At 38.2% G+C, this 17,640-nt stretch overlaps 1 protein-coding gene across 4 annotated transcripts in view; it reads left to right on the plus strand.

The window, feature by feature from the left end:
* The first annotated feature begins 470 nt into the window (after nucleotides 1–470).
* The window catches only part of LOC105221312 (hypothetical protein), a 134,646-nt gene continuing 117,476 nt past the window's right edge, over nucleotides 471–17,640 (plus strand). For 2 of the 4 annotated variants that reach the window (XM_011198170.3, XM_054233210.1), the window contains exons 1-2: nucleotides 471–736; nucleotides 2,069–2,268. The gene's annotated coding sequence lies outside the window, so the exon portion shown is untranslated. Of the gene's footprint in view, nucleotides 1,805–2,068; nucleotides 2,269–17,640 lie in introns of all 4 variants that reach the window. The other 2 variants (XM_054233209.1, XM_029046244.2) reach the window with 2 other exon arrangements.

A 17,640-nucleotide genomic window follows, 5' to 3' on the forward strand; every position in this document is an offset into this window, starting at 1 on the left:
ATTAGTTCAGAAGATTTTTTCTCAGAAGACGAGTGCTATTAGAGTTAACACAGATTTCACTTTTGATTTCCCCCTAACTTTGATGATCAAATTTTCTTCGAAATTCGTTTCAATTTGTCTTAGATGTCCTTCATCCGCGCCAAAGCAACCCCTTAGGCGATTTGAAGTTGACCAACAAATACTCACCACACCTCACCAGGTATGGCGTTGAGTAGAGTCACTGCCTGAAACTTAAAAGTGAGAAACCACTTGAGCGCAAACGCTCAGCGCACCCGACACTTGGGAGCGAACTCCGCTCCACTCAAGAGCGGAAAGCTCAAGGTGCGCTCAGTGGTGCGCTCAATGCGTATGCGTTTTGGCCAGAAACCAGTTGGCATGGTGGCTAAGACAACAACAATAGCAGTACCAAAGCGGTTACAGGCAAACAGCCAAACAACGGTGGCGGCGAAGTGAGCTCAATGCCAGCTCTGTGTGGCAACACCAGTTTCAGTAGAGATTTCGATAGCGACATAGAAGGGTGCTCCACCACGAGACGAGTTGCCGCGCGTGAAAACGAGTCTTAAAGAGTTTCTTTTCAATATCTAACACCAGCAATATTGCAATAAACAGCGAAACAGCAAAAGAATTTAGTTTCCAACAATTAATATACAAACATATGTACACATATATTTCGGTACTCCTCCTTCGTATATCGCTTATGTATATGTGTATGTGTGCAGGCGTGTAGAAATCACAAGTGAGTTAATAATAGTTTCAAGCTTCGTTTCTTTGCAAAAAGAATTGCAAAAAAGTTTACGTTATGGAATAGAATATTTGTTGAGCTCACACACACTCGTTCATATGTACACAAGTACCGTTAAAGCGTATATTCCGTGTGCATTCGTGAATCATTTACAATAGTGACTTCAAATATTAAATGTGAAGAGACATTGAGACCCAATTGTCATTGCAAGCGCACGCCTACACACATTCAACAACAACAACAATAACCTAACAGCGGCAGCGAATTGCAGTGACTTTGTAAGCGCGTAGCTCGTTTATGGCGACAGTGAAATTCGGTTTACATGTGACACAATGCAATTTACCAACAACAAGAAAACAACAACAGTGTAGTAAACTTGGCCAGAGAAATTAAAGATCGCCAGTAAAACCGGTAAAAAAGCGGCATTTGAAGCAAAAATACAAAAAAAAACGAAAAATCCAACAGCAAGAACTTGCAGACTAAGCGATCTTGAACTCTTTGAATAAAAAACGAAAAAAAAACAAGAAACTTAAGTTTAACGACCGCAGAACCAGCGCAACAGGGGCACTCCAAATATTAATTACAAGAAAAAAACGCGTAGTAAAAGGAAAAGTATAACTTTCTGCTCGAGATTTTAACCGGGTCGCCCGTTTTCTGCGTTAAATACAAATACATAAACTTGTATCTGGCTGTGTGTGTGGTTTCCAATTCAACCCACTAAAATTCTGCGCTCGTCGCACTAGTTCGCGGCGTTTTATTGCAATTTACCGTTTTCGAAATTCCGATTTTGTGCCAATTTTCGAGATACTGGCCAAAACTGCAAGCACTTTAGCGCGCAAAACAACAACAACTGAAAATAAAACTGTAAAAACAACAATCACAAATAGTTTAAATAAATAAAATAAAACCAGATCATCGAACCAGAAAAACAACAAAAACAATCAGCAAGCTATGCGAGTTGCGGCTTTTCAGCATTTTATTGCTCACACACACACACACACACACAGCAGCAAGCGTTTAGTTGGCTGTGAGTGTGTATGCAAATATATTAGCCATTTAACGGTACTTTGCATGCGACTTCATTTTTCGGCGTTTGCTTCAGACTTAAAACAAATGCAAATTAATATCGGCAATTAGCATAAAGGCGACTTGCCAAAATTGTAAACAATAAAAACAACAACTCAAATATTATAGTAAAACAGTTAACAACCAACAATAACAACAACACAAATTGCTTCTCACTTCAATTTCTACACAAAATTCCGAAAATTTCACACAAATTTGTTTTTCTAATGAAATTTCTTTTTTTTTTTTGCATTTTTCTAGCGACCGAATGCGTTAATTTCTTTATTAAACATAAATATTAATCAGTGAAAAACATTAATATACGACATTTATCAAATCAATAACAAAATAAACAAAAACGAAACAAATTTAAACAAAAAACAACAACAACAACAATAGTAATAAAGCCAGATTTATCTTCATTTGTTTGCTGACAATTGGCGGATTCGATTTTAGCTAAGGTGAGTTGATATTTATTAACAGTAAATATTCACAAACAAATGCTGCTACTCCCATACGTGTAGATATGGAAATAAGGCGTGCATAAATTGCCGGAGTTGTGAGAGTTATGAAGGAAAGTGACTGCAGCTGTTTAACACTAATGGGAAGTTAGCTAATGGACAGAAGTTCACAAAATAATAAATATTATTTTAATTATATATATTAATTATTCGATCCTCTTCAACATGCTATTTTAAAAATTTGATTTAAGTTTACATACCTGGGATACTTGCTACATTATTAGTTGTTTAATTTTTAATTTTTTGAATGGTATATGAAGTCTTGTGTTCGTATGAAGTACATAATTATTAAATAACAAAATAAATTATTCTGTTGGATTCTTGAACTTTTGATTCTGGAATCGAATAAAATGTAAGTTACAGCCATTGCCCGTACGCAATTATTGCCAGACCTCAGTACTATACTTACGGTATGAAGAATATCTAAACTGCTCAGCCAAGTCTTCAGTGTCTAGCAGAGGGGTATATATTATGAGGATTTGTTGGATTTATATCTTTTCATTGTATTTTTATATGCATTGGATTCTGAGTAAGTGATTGAAAATTAATTTAAAAAGTAAATAAACAAACCACAAACTAGCATAATTCTTGATTTCAGAATAAATCAATTTCACACTGCATTATAGCGAAATACCATAGAGCTTTAATTTTTCTGATGTTTTGATAGTGTTGAATATGATGCAAATCAAATGTCCATAAATCAGCGTAAATTTCTGCACACACAGCGTTTAATAAGAACTTAAAATTATAGCTGGCTAGGTGATTTAACAGTAAACACTTACTGTGATGCGATCTTACGCCAAGACACTATATAAGAACCATAACTTATTCGTTAGTTTGCGGCTAAATGCTAAGATCATCTTCGTTGAATAAAAACGTCTTAACTTGTGGAATAGACTTCGTGTTCAGTTCAGTAATAAAGTTCGAAATCTAATGTTTCTGGGTGTGAATGGAATGAAATGAGAGAAACTGAAACTTGAATTCGAATCAAATAAATATGAACTACAGTCCTATTTAAATAAATAAAGGGTGATTTTTAGGCATGTCATTTTCACAGCTGCAATTCTTTCTTCGTAGTAGGTATTTTTGACAGCTGTTACTTGATTTAGTCAGCCGCGGCGGTCACTTGGCCGAAATCAGTTTTTAAGCATAATGGCAAACCCTTTTCTTTAAAATAAAGCCAAATTCGAATGTATTTTGTTTCCTCTTGACAACCACCTATCTAAAAAATCACCCTTTATAAATTAATTATACACAAATTGCATGCTTTCAATTTTCATATTTGTTTATTAGCTTAGATAAGATTGCATGCTTATTGTCGACGTTTCTTTTTGGCTAACTATGCGAATTTTCAGAACAATCAAACACTTTAGCGGCTTAGATAGAGCATAAAGGTGAGAAGTGTTATTGGCAGCAAATAATTATATTCTAATATATTCCCAGGTGTGAAACAAATTTCCACTTTAAAAATGGCGAATAAAATATTTCATTGATGACCGATTGCCAGTTAAGTTTTTGTACGATAATGAGTTTTGCAATGAGCTAATTAAAAAAAAAATAACAATTAATCGTTTGATTATTTTTTTTTTAATTATTCACTTACTTACTTATTACTTATTACTTATTCTATATTAGTCAGGCAAATATACCTAATGTAGCACTGATTCCACAATAAACATTTCTAGAGATCAATTACAAGATCACCCAGGATTGTGATTGTATTAGCATTGACATTTACATGAAATTTGCATCTTTGCAGCTTATTATTGATATTCACGTCGGGTTGATTGAAAGGTTTTAATCGTTTTTGTAGGGAGACGCCATTCGAACTATACTCATATGTTTTCTAGAGTTAGAGGCCCAACCTCTAAAAGGCACGTGCATAAATCTCACAATTCTCGGACAATTGGTTCGTGACATGTGTGCAGAACCAGCTTCAACTGAGCTGCCTGAGTTCCATAAATTAGTTTCATTTCGATATGCAAATTCAATTTGTAAATAAATGAAATCAACAAATTGCAAATATTGCATAATATTAAGTGCATAAATTTGTTCGCATTGAATTTTGCATGAAATCGGCCAAAAAGAGCAATTAATTAAACAAATATGCGTTGAGCGGCATAAATAATGCGATTAAGCGATTTTGTATTAATTGTTAGGTAAAATATGAATCGAAACGATTCAGTAACATTTTTAATCTTTCAACACCAACAACAACACCAACAACAATCACACTTATTAAATGTGTATGTATGTGTGGCGGTGTATGGGAGAAGAGCGACGAAAGAATGCCTGAAATGTTCGTAACATGCCACCATTAGGTGGCCTATTATAACGGTTGTTTTTGTTGTTGTTGTTGTTGTAACGAACAGCCATTACATCATCGTATGAAGTTAATTAATCGTTCGAACACTTTGTGTTTTTGCAATTATAATCGATTAGTGATTAGTGCTGAATTTAACGATCAATAAAAATCATATAAATTTGAGGCTTTTGTTTCACGCTGAGCGAAGATGAGCGCCCGCTCCACGGTCCAGAGCCAACATGTGCATTAACAACAAAACATGTTGTTGTTGTTGTTTGTGTATGTGAGTTGCATTTGTAAAATCGTCGAAGCATTCGCCGGAATTGCAGTTAATCTACTCGAACGATATGCATGTGTCTGTCTGTGTGCCTATAATTCATCTGATCGTCCGTTTATCTGACGGGAAGTTTTGCGACACAGTTAAACTGTTATAGCCGCAGCCGCCTATTACTTCATTATTATGCAAAAATCGCACTCGACGCCGCTTATGTAAGACAGCGGGACGCGACGCGACGCGGCTTGATTGTAAACCAATTAATCGCCGAGCCACACGCTGCACACACACACACTCACTCATTGACTCACACGACCGTTTGTAATGCAGCGCAACGAGTTTCGCCCCAACCGTTGCAATTCGCTTTCGTGTTTTCGTTGTTTTAGAAATAATGGTTTTCATCTGATTTTGCCGAAATTGCCGTTATCGCAATATATGTCTGTTATTGTTGGTGTTTGAGCTGTTTTTCATGTTTTTTCGCAAAATTTTAGATTTTTGCCTGGCATTTCGTGTTGCCGATTGCTTACAGCTAGCTGCTTAGTATGTACGCTTGCAATTCGCAAATTTTTCGTATGTGTTTCTCTGTTTCCTGCAGCGATTTGTTGGTGTTCGTCTCAGCAATCGGGTTTATTGCGAAACGTGATGCGCATGTAGGTGAAAATTTTTGTTTACTTTCTCCACATGATAAACACGATGTTTGACGAATTAATTAGTATTACATGCAGGTGGCGTGCTTCAAATTGGGGTTACGTAATACCGGTAGATCCTGTTGGGGACTTCCAAAGTGTATTTCATAAAGAATCAAACTTACCACGTTTAAAGATTGGAACAATCGTCATGGGTACTGAAATTAGGTGGCATTAGGAGGTGTCACAAAATAGAGACTCTATAACACAGTTCTTGGAAGAATAGCCATTGTATAGAGGAAACTTTTTCAATAGAACCTTCATTTTTTCTTTCACAAAATGTCTAGCCAAACTTTATATTTTTGTTCCGGAGAATTTAATGATTTTTTGAAAATCTATTTTCATTTTACTCTAGTTCATTACAATTATCTTATAAATATACCTGGTTTAAGAGAATTTCTTTTCCAAACAAATATCAGAGAGAATAAAATATAAATATTAATCACCATTGTAAAATTCATTGCCAATGCTTTAGTTGTTGTGGTGGGTGGCTGCAATTTGCATTTGCTAATCATGAAATAGTCTTATAATTACTCAGTGACGTGCTTTCCAATATTTATGCGCATATTAAGTGCTCATAGCTGAGACTTTTGTGCATAAAGCTCGGGTATTTATTGCGAATTCACCTGTTCGGTAATTTGTTGTGGTGACTTCAGAATTTATAATTAAATATTGATTGCATGCGAGCGAAGAAAAGGTGAGACTTTTTGTTGAACAAGTTGAAGACTTTTCATTTTCATGACATTTATTACAAACGCTTTTGTCACTTCTCAACTCAACTCAATGTCATCGTTGGATCAATGACCACGCCGGTTACTGATGACACTTTTGTCATTTTTTTGTTGTATTATGAAATGTAATGAAGATGTGAAAATGATTTGATAATGAAAGTGACTTGCACTAAAGGTATTTCTTTCCATTGGTTTTTCTCAATTACCCACAGTAAGTGCCAGTATATTGTGCCTAATTAACGGGAATGCCAGAGAAAGGTTTTAAGTACCGTAGTGTTTTTTGAAAGGGTTGCAACGACATGTTGAAACTGTTTTTCTTCTTGGGGAAATTGCTGCATTCGAATAGTGATGTGCAGAGTCGATTATTTTATTGATTTTATCGATACTCGATTTAGATTAGGAAATATTCCTCGCTTCTTTGTAACACTAATCTTCCTTAAACCCTTCCGATACTCTGTAACCCTATTCTGTGTATGCATATGTAAGTCCGTATACATAAAAGCACGAACAAAGAGACTTAAGCTTTGCTTGTAACTCAACCTCTCTCTTCACTCTTATCCAATATACAAAAGCTCTATCACTATTTCCAAAACCGCTTCATAATTAAGGCGCCAAAAATTAGTGTTACATACTTGTAAGTTGTAAGTTGTCTTTTGAGAATCTTCCGACTATAATTACGAAAATACACCCAAACGAACCAAATGTGCGCAACCTTGATAACGGACCACAGACAATTAATCTCTGCCGCTTACATGGCAGCGGCTTCAATTAGTGCGGCTTCAGAATGGTGAATTAGTTATTTATTTAAAGAGTCAGGTAAACAAACAAATGAAATATGTAAACAGAGCTTCAAGTTGTCATAATTAAGTGTTGGCCGCGGAAACTGTAGCTTCTTATAAGACTCAGAGCCCAAAATTCGAATTAATTTGTGGCAAATTAGAGAAAACAGCTTAAAGGCCAATATAGAAGCTGAAACACACACACACATATATATATATATTTGCCTAATGGTGTTTGTGGAGAGCATAAATAACAAAACGTTGTAATTTAGAATGGAGAGCATGTTGCCCATCATTGCTTTTGTTGTTGTAACTCAATTGGTCATATAGTATTATATTAATGACCCTTTGAGTCGCCATTTGTCAAACTCAATTGTAATTTACGCAAAATTCAAATTGCAAAAATCAACTTTTTTCCACAGACTCCCCACGACCACCAACAGTTTTAGGCTGTAAGAAGAAGTAACTCCTCAGGTTACCCCCAATGGCCGCGGGCAGTACACAGGTGGCTGTGGCACTCGTGCATTGGCCACTTGAAGGCAACAACAAATGTTAGAACAATAAGAAACCGAAGTTGTCTGACACTTAGACAAACAATCAGTCAGTCAGTCACTCAGTCAGTTGGGCGATCGCGCGGTCATTAGTAAGTGAATTAGACCTGCAGCCAGCACGCATTGCTTTTACTTTGCGTCTTTGAATATATTTCGCATTGTTGTTGTTGTTGTTGTTGCTGCTGTTACAGCACCATTGTTTCAGCGGCAATTAAAATATTCTAATGACCAGGGCTGACAGCTTAAGTGAGTGCCACACACACACACTCACATGAACGGTTGTGTGAGCTGGCGCTGAGCCACTGCCATCTCGCTGATGGCCACTCCCGGCTGCGCGCTGACCAAAACGCTAACCAAAACAAAAACGACGCAAAACGTCAAAGAATCTCAGTTCAGAAGTTTCAAAGAGTTATATTCGCATGGAAAATTAAATTGAACGCAACGCAACTTAACGCTCGATATCGCATTTCTAAGCAATCGACGCGAGGTTGAAGACCTCAAAGCACGTTTCTTGCAGTCGGCGTGAGATGCCAGCCATCACCGAGATACACACACACGCAGAAACAGATACGTGTACGCATATGCTCGATTGGCTTGGTGTTGCTATCTTTCAATTTCATTTCTTTCCTTTTTTTTATTTCATTTATGTTTTATCTTCTTTTTTGGGGAATTAAGAAATTAACGAAAAGTCATTTTGGCGTAAATGACCAAAAATTCGCCAATCGCTTAGGTTCACTGTGAGAAAACGTGTATTGCCATTGCCAAATTCGATAAAGAGTAACATAATCGCATTTCGGTGATTGACTGTGTGTGTGCGTGCGTGTGTGATGATGTCAGAAGCTTTGCCATGGAGACATGCTGAGAAAATGACAGCGCTGATGTGTATACTTTTGTGTCGAGAATTATTTGATTGGTTCTTTCTTTCGTAAACTACCTGAAATAGAAATTCTTCGGTAACATCCTATTGAAGTATCAAGAAAGCGAGATTGGGTTTTTCTGACAGCTGCAAATAGTTACAATCCACAATTATTACTTTGATAAGCAATAAAGTGCGAAAAAATTCAAGATTCCTCACTCATTTTATGAATTGCCTCAAATGTAAGCATTGCCTAGATAGATGGCGCTGTGGTCAAAAGATCACTTCAAGAATGCTGTTTTTGCTAAAAACCGTTTCTTTGTAAAACGGTTCTTGAAGCAGCAAACATTTTCTGATGTGAATTATATGTTTCTGTAGTCAGAAAGGCAGCAGCCGTTTTTAGAAACACCTTTAGGTTATTATTACGAATTCATATGTTTATTATAGGTAGTGACTTACAGAAGAAGCTTAAAGTTAAAGCTGATTGCATGTTAATCGTCGATATCAATAGCTAATGACAGTTGGCTGCAAAATAATTAGTTAAATTGAACTAAAAATCGACACAAAAAACGTTTACAACAGTCATAACAACAACAATAATGAAAACACTTTTACAGCGATTACAACAGCAATAACAATATTGTTTACAAACACATTTATGTATGTCTTTTGTTCATAAGCGGCCTCATTGGCGCTTACTTTTGAGCAAAAAGAAAAAATTAAAACAAAAACAAAAAATTAAAATGAAAATTTATACGCTTTTAAATTGTTCAAATATACCACCGTACCTGAGCGTGTGAGGCTTAAAGCTGCCCAACTTGTTACAGCTTCCTGAAATTGAATGTGGAAAAAACTGTGTTAATATACACTTGTATGTTTGTGTGTGGGGAGCACTGTATGTCGATAAAAAGCGAAAATAGCAGCTATCACAGTAATGAGCAAGCGAACAGCAAGCGTTGAGCACATGCGCGCGCAAAGTAAGGCAAGTGCTTGAATAAACATACATACATATAAACAAGTATAAATATATATATATATGTATAGATGTGCGCAATAAATAGATATGTTTGCGAACACTCGTTCGTTCACGTTGGCATGTTTGATATAAAAATTATTATTTTATTTCATTTTTTTCAAACGCGCCTGCGCAGTTCTCTTGTGCACCGCAAAACACCGAAAGTAGACACTTCACTCTTGCGTATATACACCGATGTATGTACGTATCTAAGACAGTAGGAAGCGAATCTAATCATCATTCCATCTTGAATTATTGCTCGCAAATATCGTTAAAGTTTTGCTTGGTGCTTATGGTTTTGATGTACGGACAAATTTCTGGAATTTTTTCATGTTTTTTTTTTTTTAATTTTTTACTTGTTTGTTTATTCAGCGGTTATATAGCAATAGCAATAGAGACGAGTGATCGCTTATTTTCGGTGTGAGTTTTACTGAAGACACCATGAGATCACATATTAACATTTTTTTTTTGTATTCTGAGGTGAAGTTTAGCCTGTGAAAGAAGTTTGCTGCCTCAGTCTTTTGTTTTGGGGAAACAATCTAAATCTTTCAAGGATGAGGCCTAAAAAGGAAGAAATAAGTGACGGTTTTCATATGGTTAGGTGGTAGTAGCTCTACATATAGAAATAACCAATCATTCCTATAAGTTGAAGAAGCTCAGATTGTCAAGATTCTAAATATACTATCTTATAGTACATTAAATGCCAATAAACTAAATCATTTAATAGAATTACTTTTGCTCATAAGTAGTATTTTGGTCTTCACAAATATTAGCTGAGAGTGCGTTGTTGCATGCAACACGTGATTTGCGCATAAATCTTCTCAAAGTGTCTTATTGTTGTTCTTCATTACATTCGCTGGTTTTGGCTAAATACAAAAGAAAATATATAAAATGAAATGAAATGTCGAAGGGCTTAAGTTGATGGCCCGACGAGCACTTGTAGTGTTCTTCAGCGTACACACCTTGCTTCAATGCTTCTTCTCAGCACCTTCAGCCACTCAAGCGCGCTTGCTTTAAACGCTCATATATGCCTCCAGTATACATATCTACATTACTGTGCATCACATACAGCCCGTTCGTTGTTCGACGTTTCTGCGCTTCGTGGCTTTTTGCTGCGAACGCGAACGACTGCAGTTCGCGGATTTTTCACACGCAGCCATTAAAGTTAAACACTTCACGGACTGATTTTCACACAATTTGGCATTTAGCATTAATGCCGCGCGTTGTTTGCCATTTTTTGCCGCAACAACTGCATTGAAGCTTGACGGAGAAGGGCACTTGAGCTCCGACGCGCACACTCGTGTGCGTGTGTGTGGTTGTGCGAGGATCTTCGTGCCACAAATAAATAGGAGTGGATGGCTGGAGCAGCAAGAAAAACACTCCCAACAAAACACTGCAAATAAGCGCTGTGTTGAGTTGTTTGTATTTGTGTTGTTGCGAGTCTTTGCGCTCCCCTCGCTGCCTTGCCGAAGCAGACCTGTAATGCTGTAAATGCAAATTTTTAATTAAAAGTCATTTTACTCCTTCAGCCCAGTGCTTGAGTGCCATTTGTAGGGCCTCTTTGGTAGGTTCTTCTTCACCTTTTCTTTTGCTCTTTTTCTGTTCCTTTGCACTCGTTTCTTTGTGGTTACTTCAGTGTTTATTACTACGTGCTTTTGTGGTCTAGTAACTGCAATGCGCGACCAGGGCCGACACTGCTGCCTGCTGATGCCTGCTGATGCGCAACACCAAGAGGCCAGTCTGCCGTGCGAAGTTTGTCTTCGTGTCAGTATCTATTTATTTGTCGCTCGGCCGCGTCGCCTCACCTGCGAGCTCTGCTGCTGCGCATATGAGGAGGTTGTCAGTCTGCGGGGCCGTCAGCGACAGAGAGACGCCAGTAGTGGTGCGATGAGTGTCTTCCGCGCGCGCACCGCGTCCAAGGGCTGCGAAGTGTGAAACGCGTACTGCAGATGTTGCCGGCGATTTGTCTCGATTTTATTACATTTCGCCTTCAACTTGAACTACGCGCATGCGTGCGGACAGCGCTTGTCAGTCGCCGGCAGTACACACAATTCGCGATTTCAGACTTTTCAGCCAGCAGTGGCGTAGCGGCAGGAACCTCCTCGTGGGTGTGCTTAGATTACCAGCATCGTTCACTGCTTTTATAGCTTTTGAAAAGTTGTTCGCCAATTTTAAATATTTTCAGACGTCACTGCTTTGTGGTGGGGTCCATGGTTTGGCCATTCTTCGTTTATTACAACCTTTCATTGTCTTCAGCTTTGTAAGCTTACACACATCCACCATACACTTGCCGACATGCCACCAAAACACTCCGCCACAATGTCAGACTTCTTGAACTCGACGAACGGAAGTTCAAGGTGTTCACTCAATTGAATCGCATAAATGCTGGCTGAAAAAACATAAATAAAATAAAATAGGAACAACAAAAACCAATCACAGCTACCCGCGTCGAGCCGAGTTCCATTCACATATAATAAAGATTTGCGAGATATTCGCAGCGGCGGCGACGCCGGGTTAATATGCTTCGGTGACTCTTTTGTGACAGCGCCGTCGGAATTAAATAAACTGAAGCGGTCAGTGACTTGGCGAGATGGCCGATATGGCTCTTCACTGCTGGCGGGTTCAATTTGCCATTTGATCCACTGACAGCTTAGGTGAACTGCGTGGAACTCGATGAGTGGCCACAAATTATCGCAGATAGACACATGGAAAAATGCGTATGAATGTACTACTATTGATATCTTCGCAACTTTATTGTTAGATTATCTAGAATTTGTAACGGAATTATCTTGCTATAAGGACAACTAGAAGTAATTGCACGAACGACCGGTGTGATAAACGTAACTTCTTTCGTCATTCGGAAGACCCGCAAATAGTGAAATTTTGTTTAATAATTTGTGAATGCGCACACAAATCACGTTCTAATATGCAGATTAAACAACTTAATTGAACCGAATACTTCGCAATTCCTTTACTAATTAGTGACAGTTCAAATCTCCACACAAAGAAGCTTTCAAAAAGCTGCAGCGGCTGAATTTCGAATAGGATCCATTACACATGCATTACGAATCATGTTCACGTTTCAGCAACACGGTTATGAAAGACTATCGTCGCAACGCGGAGGATAGAGGGCCCAACAGTGGGTCCACGAAGTTGCGAAGTGGCTGCGCAGCCACTACGGTGTTAGCGGAAATAGCGCAACTGTCACAGCTACAGCTAAACTCAAACAAATTGAATTGATGTTGTAGTCGTTGTTGATAACAGCCTTGTCGCTGCCTGCGCCCCAAATCGCTTTACGACATCTTGGTACCGCTGTACTTAAGCCTTTTGTGGCAAACAATAGGAACAAGGCGAAAAGCAAGACAATAATAACTCGCCCTATCAGTCGTGACCGCTGGACGACACCATGCATATACTACATATATACACTTATATATGAAGTAAGATGCCGGCTGGAAAAGGGTGACCAATGGCAGAGCCCAGCAATGGTGCCGATGACGCGGAGTCAGCGAGTGAGCGTCTTGTCCATTCGCCAAGCATTAGTGATGCTATGCAATAGTCGGTACGAATTGGCTGCCTAACTGACAGCTGCTTTGAGCTCTCTTGACTCTTCCATCGTTGACCGTAGCATTTGTAAGCTAATTATGTTGCTGTGAAGAAGCAAAACCGTGCAGCGCCCGAATTTGTTAAGACTTCATTGTTTCATAATTTTTCATCACTTCTTTCAGTTCAGTGACGTTCGTATTCCGAGACGCTCTGCTCTTTCTTGTGCGCGTCTCGGTCAAATTGGTGTAAGCTCTTACGCAACCGTCCACAGCTGCCCCTGTGGGCTTTGACGGTCGGCTAATCGAACTGCTAATAATCTCAAGCATCGTTTGTTGTCATTTTCAATAGCAGAACAGCCGGAGCGCTAGGTAGTCTCATAACTCATCAATAGACAAATTAGAATACATCATTTTGAATATTAAATAATTACCTCTAACTTCGCTGTTTACTTCTTTTTCTTATGAGTTCGTTTTAGTCTATTTACTTTTAAAACAATTCTGTGGTGAAAAATTATTATTTCTGATCTCCTATATTGTCTTCTCGATCTTCTAAGGACTACCTCTGGTATAACAACTCACCTCGAGGGTGCCATGTGGGTATTACATATATTCGTATATGCGTTCACATTTCATTATCTCTAACTTCGATTCAATTTGTTTGGAAATACCGTTATTATGCACATAAGTAAGGAATTGCCAGCATTACCAACAAATACAAGTTTATACACCCGCTAGATATTTGGATTAAATGCAGGTGACAGTTCCACCACGCTCCACGAGGCGGGTCTCGCTGGTGCTTATTAATGCCAGCGCCACTGTTCGGCTGTTTTTCAAATCGCTTACGTTCGATTTATCCACTTCAACTTGAGGAAAAACATGCAATAAATGTCTCGCAGCTGCACCACTTTGGTTTTGTTGTTGCATTTGAGGCATTTCCTGCCCCACTCAGCTGGCCAGCTGCCCCACTTGACACCAGCGACTGGCGACCACCGGTCAGTTGTGGCCACAAGTGTCTCTGCGCCATTTCGTTCAGCATTTGCATGCCACACACACGCCCACTCGAGTTGCCAACTGCTTTAACACTCGCCGCATAACACTCGCTTTGGCTGCCGTTTGGTTTCATTTTGGTTGTGGTTTTTATGTGCGCTTAAATAAATACAAGTTTTGAATTTCGGCGCGAACACAAATCGATTTGAAAGCGAATGTGTGGAACGCAAGAATTCGCGGCTTAAGTCCGAATGAAAGAATGGTCGCAATTTGGAGCACGCGCCTACAAGCGTCGCCTGTGTGTCGACGTTCAATCAGCAGGTTTAGATACTCCACGCCTGATACGCGCGATAATAACATTATTTGATTAATGTATCAATCTGTCAGCGCGAATCGAACGAGTTTTCGGCAAAGAATTTATCTAAATCATGTGCGTTTGTCAGGGTCTATCCAAATAGTTATACATAAGAGTGTCGAGTGCTTAAAATTCTAAAAGTGCTTCATATGTTCTTATTGGTTGGCAATTAATAATACTTTTATGCTACACATTACTCTAGAGGTTGAAGCACTAACTGAAATTCTTCAGAAACTCTCAGTTTCTTTCTTTGCAGACATTCTCTCCCTGAAGCAAGCTTTACCACAAATGTTTGTTATGTTTCCAAGTCATTCCGGTATTGTAGATTCTAAATTGAAATCCCAGCCGAGTAGAGCTCTACCCTAGAAGGCGAAGAGGATCAAAAATAGTTCTTTGGATTCATGGAAAGGACTTTATATATTGGCTCTCGCTGTTGCCAGAGAGTTATGTCGCCAAGGTCTTATCAGGCATTATTTTTTGCCCAAAATTGCGCTAGTTCCATTTGAAGACTTATCGAAGAACACCAATTACACACACATAGGCTAATAGAAGGTACCACCAACACACACATAGTTATAATCTTGTTATAACTATACTCACTCGGATATTGTTTCTTCTAAGCACTTCTGCTCGTGGCCAAAGTGTAACCAAAGCACCAATAAGTACTGTGATTGATTTCATTACTTTGCCGTTATGTTGTTGCACCTCGCAGCGGCTGCATTGGAGGGGTAGTGGAGTGGAGCGCTGACACATTAGCGTTGTCGTGGGTTAATCACTTTATTTCTATGCCATTTTGCAGCCTAAGCGCCCATGTCACTGCTTCGATGCAGGCACAAACACACACACACACTCACACATATGCACTCTTAAGCGACTAAAGCGGCGACTGATCGTTGCCTGAGCGAGCAAGCGGGGCGAGTGAGTGACGGGATGAATGATTGTTTCAGTTTTCTTTAATTTCGTACAATTTACAAGATTTGGTTTTATTTCATTTTATTTATTTATTATTTTTTTCATTTATTTTGTTGTCTCAAAGTGTCTATTCGCTTTTCCACTGTCTAATTTGTTTTTTGTTTTTGCTTTATCGCCTTCTCATGTCTAATTTAATTGGTTTTCGTCATCACATTGCCGTTATTGTCGAATCGTCGAATTGTCAAATTGTCGAAACGTGATTGCTGGCGCGGCAAGTGACTTTTGACATTATTAGACGACAGTTGCCAGGGTGTGTTGTTGCTGCAGCGCTGCGCTGCGTTGCTTCCACATGCATGTACGTCCGTCCGTCCGTCCGTCCGTCCATCCGTGCGTGTGTGTCTTTATACGCTTCTTTACTTGAATTTGTGGAAAAATATCAATTTATCTCACTATATAATTTGACAATCTCCGTTTGCCTCCGTTGTTTGTTTGCTTTTCATGTGTGTGTGTGTGTGTGTAAAGATGTAGGAAGTGTTTGTGCGGTGTTTTGTGGGCGTCACCTTGGCTGTAATATGTATTTATTTATGGTTTATTAATTTATCTCTTATTCAATTTTGTCATTTATTAGACTTCAAACAGTGATTATTATTATTGTTGTTGTTGTTTTTTGTTTAATTCTTGTTTTTTTTTTTGTTATTTTATTGCTGCATTCGCTTGTAGCGCGCTCGTTTCATTTCGATCCATAATTTATGATTTGATTGTTTTCATCAGCTCAAGCCTCCACCACAGACGACATTTGTTGATTTTAACTGAAAAAATATTAATTCACTGTTTGCCGGAGCTCTTTTTATTATTTTTAATTAAAGAAAATAATTACCTGCAAACATTAACTGTTACTATCGGCGGCTATTAAGAAATCATTTGTGTAAATATAGACATTAAGCGTTCAATGAAAATTTTGTAGGAAATACATCAGTTTCTTTCGAATGAGGTTGCATCACTGTAAACTGATATTACAGGGAAGAGTTGTATGTGTGATAGCAATTGAAACGGTTGATAGTTCGAATAAGCTGTCAGATTCTAAGCTTATCTTTCAGGGGATTGGATCTCATTTAAATAAGAAAACGATATTCAGCGATCTCTTGTAATCAAAACTGTCCACACATTGGTTGTCGCAAAGTTCAAAATCGAATCAACTTTATTTTTCACAGATGTCCCTTTTCATAAAAACTCTAGGATTACAAACGACTATTATAAGCTAGAATTGACACATTTTCTCCAACTCAACCACGTGTTTGCTACATTACATAAACTTGAATAAAATTTCAAAATTAAGCAATTATTTTTACAATATTTAACAATTTTATCGAAACTCTTCTACTTGTTCTGACTTGAGCGACCACTACGCGCTTGTTCGTTTGGGCAGTCCAGTTAAGCGCTCTAACTGTGTTAAACATTTTTATTTCACAAATTAAATTGAGAAGCACCAAGGGAAAACGGCTCAACATAATCGCATTAAAAATTTGACAACGGTCGGTGGGGCTCGGAGAGAACGCGCAGCAGCGGTGATTGGCGACGGCTCAACGGCTCACCGCTTTTGTAGCCTGTCATGGCCCACAGCCCGGTTGAGTAGACAGCGCTTTGATTGTATGTACATATGTGTGTGTGTATGTGTGTATGTTTGGTGTATTTCCGCTATGAAAAATGAAGCAGACAACATTATGGTTTTGTAAAAAGTCATTTGCTCACACAACACAAAGCAACACAAACGAGATGAAAGAGGAAAATACAATTACATAATTTCTCAAATCTCAGCTTCGCTTTAAAACATTATAAATTTAGTGAAAATATGTGATGTTACAGCAGCGTGGAGTATTTGTCTGCTCCTCAATGAATATGTAACTCATTTGCATGGCTATTTAATGACTGAGATTTGGGCATTTTCATTGGCGATTTTGGACATTGTTGCTTTGTTAAGCTAGACAAATTTGCTTTTTTGCCATTGTGCCATTGTGCCTTACATAAAATACAAATATATTATGTTTATTCATATCTATATCTATATGTAACACAAATTAAATGGTGGCAAATTGAAGCACTTTGAATACATAATGCAAGAGAGCGGAGTAGCTGCGACGGGAAGTTTTAGAAAGAAAGAGATAATTAAAATGTAAAAGATTTAACCGTTATTTGTTGTAGATAGAAAAATATAATTTTACCACAATCGTTATTAATATTAAGTCCACTACTATTTTTCACTTGCCGAGACTTTTATTTGTGACTTTAGCTGCCAATATTTGACATATCAAAAGCTTT

This window comes from Zeugodacus cucurbitae, chromosome 6, assembly GCF_028554725.1.
Source record: "Zeugodacus cucurbitae isolate PBARC_wt_2022May chromosome 6, idZeuCucr1.2, whole genome shotgun sequence".
In the NCBI taxonomy this organism is placed as follows: domain Eukaryota; kingdom Metazoa; phylum Arthropoda; class Insecta; order Diptera; family Tephritidae; genus Zeugodacus; species Zeugodacus cucurbitae.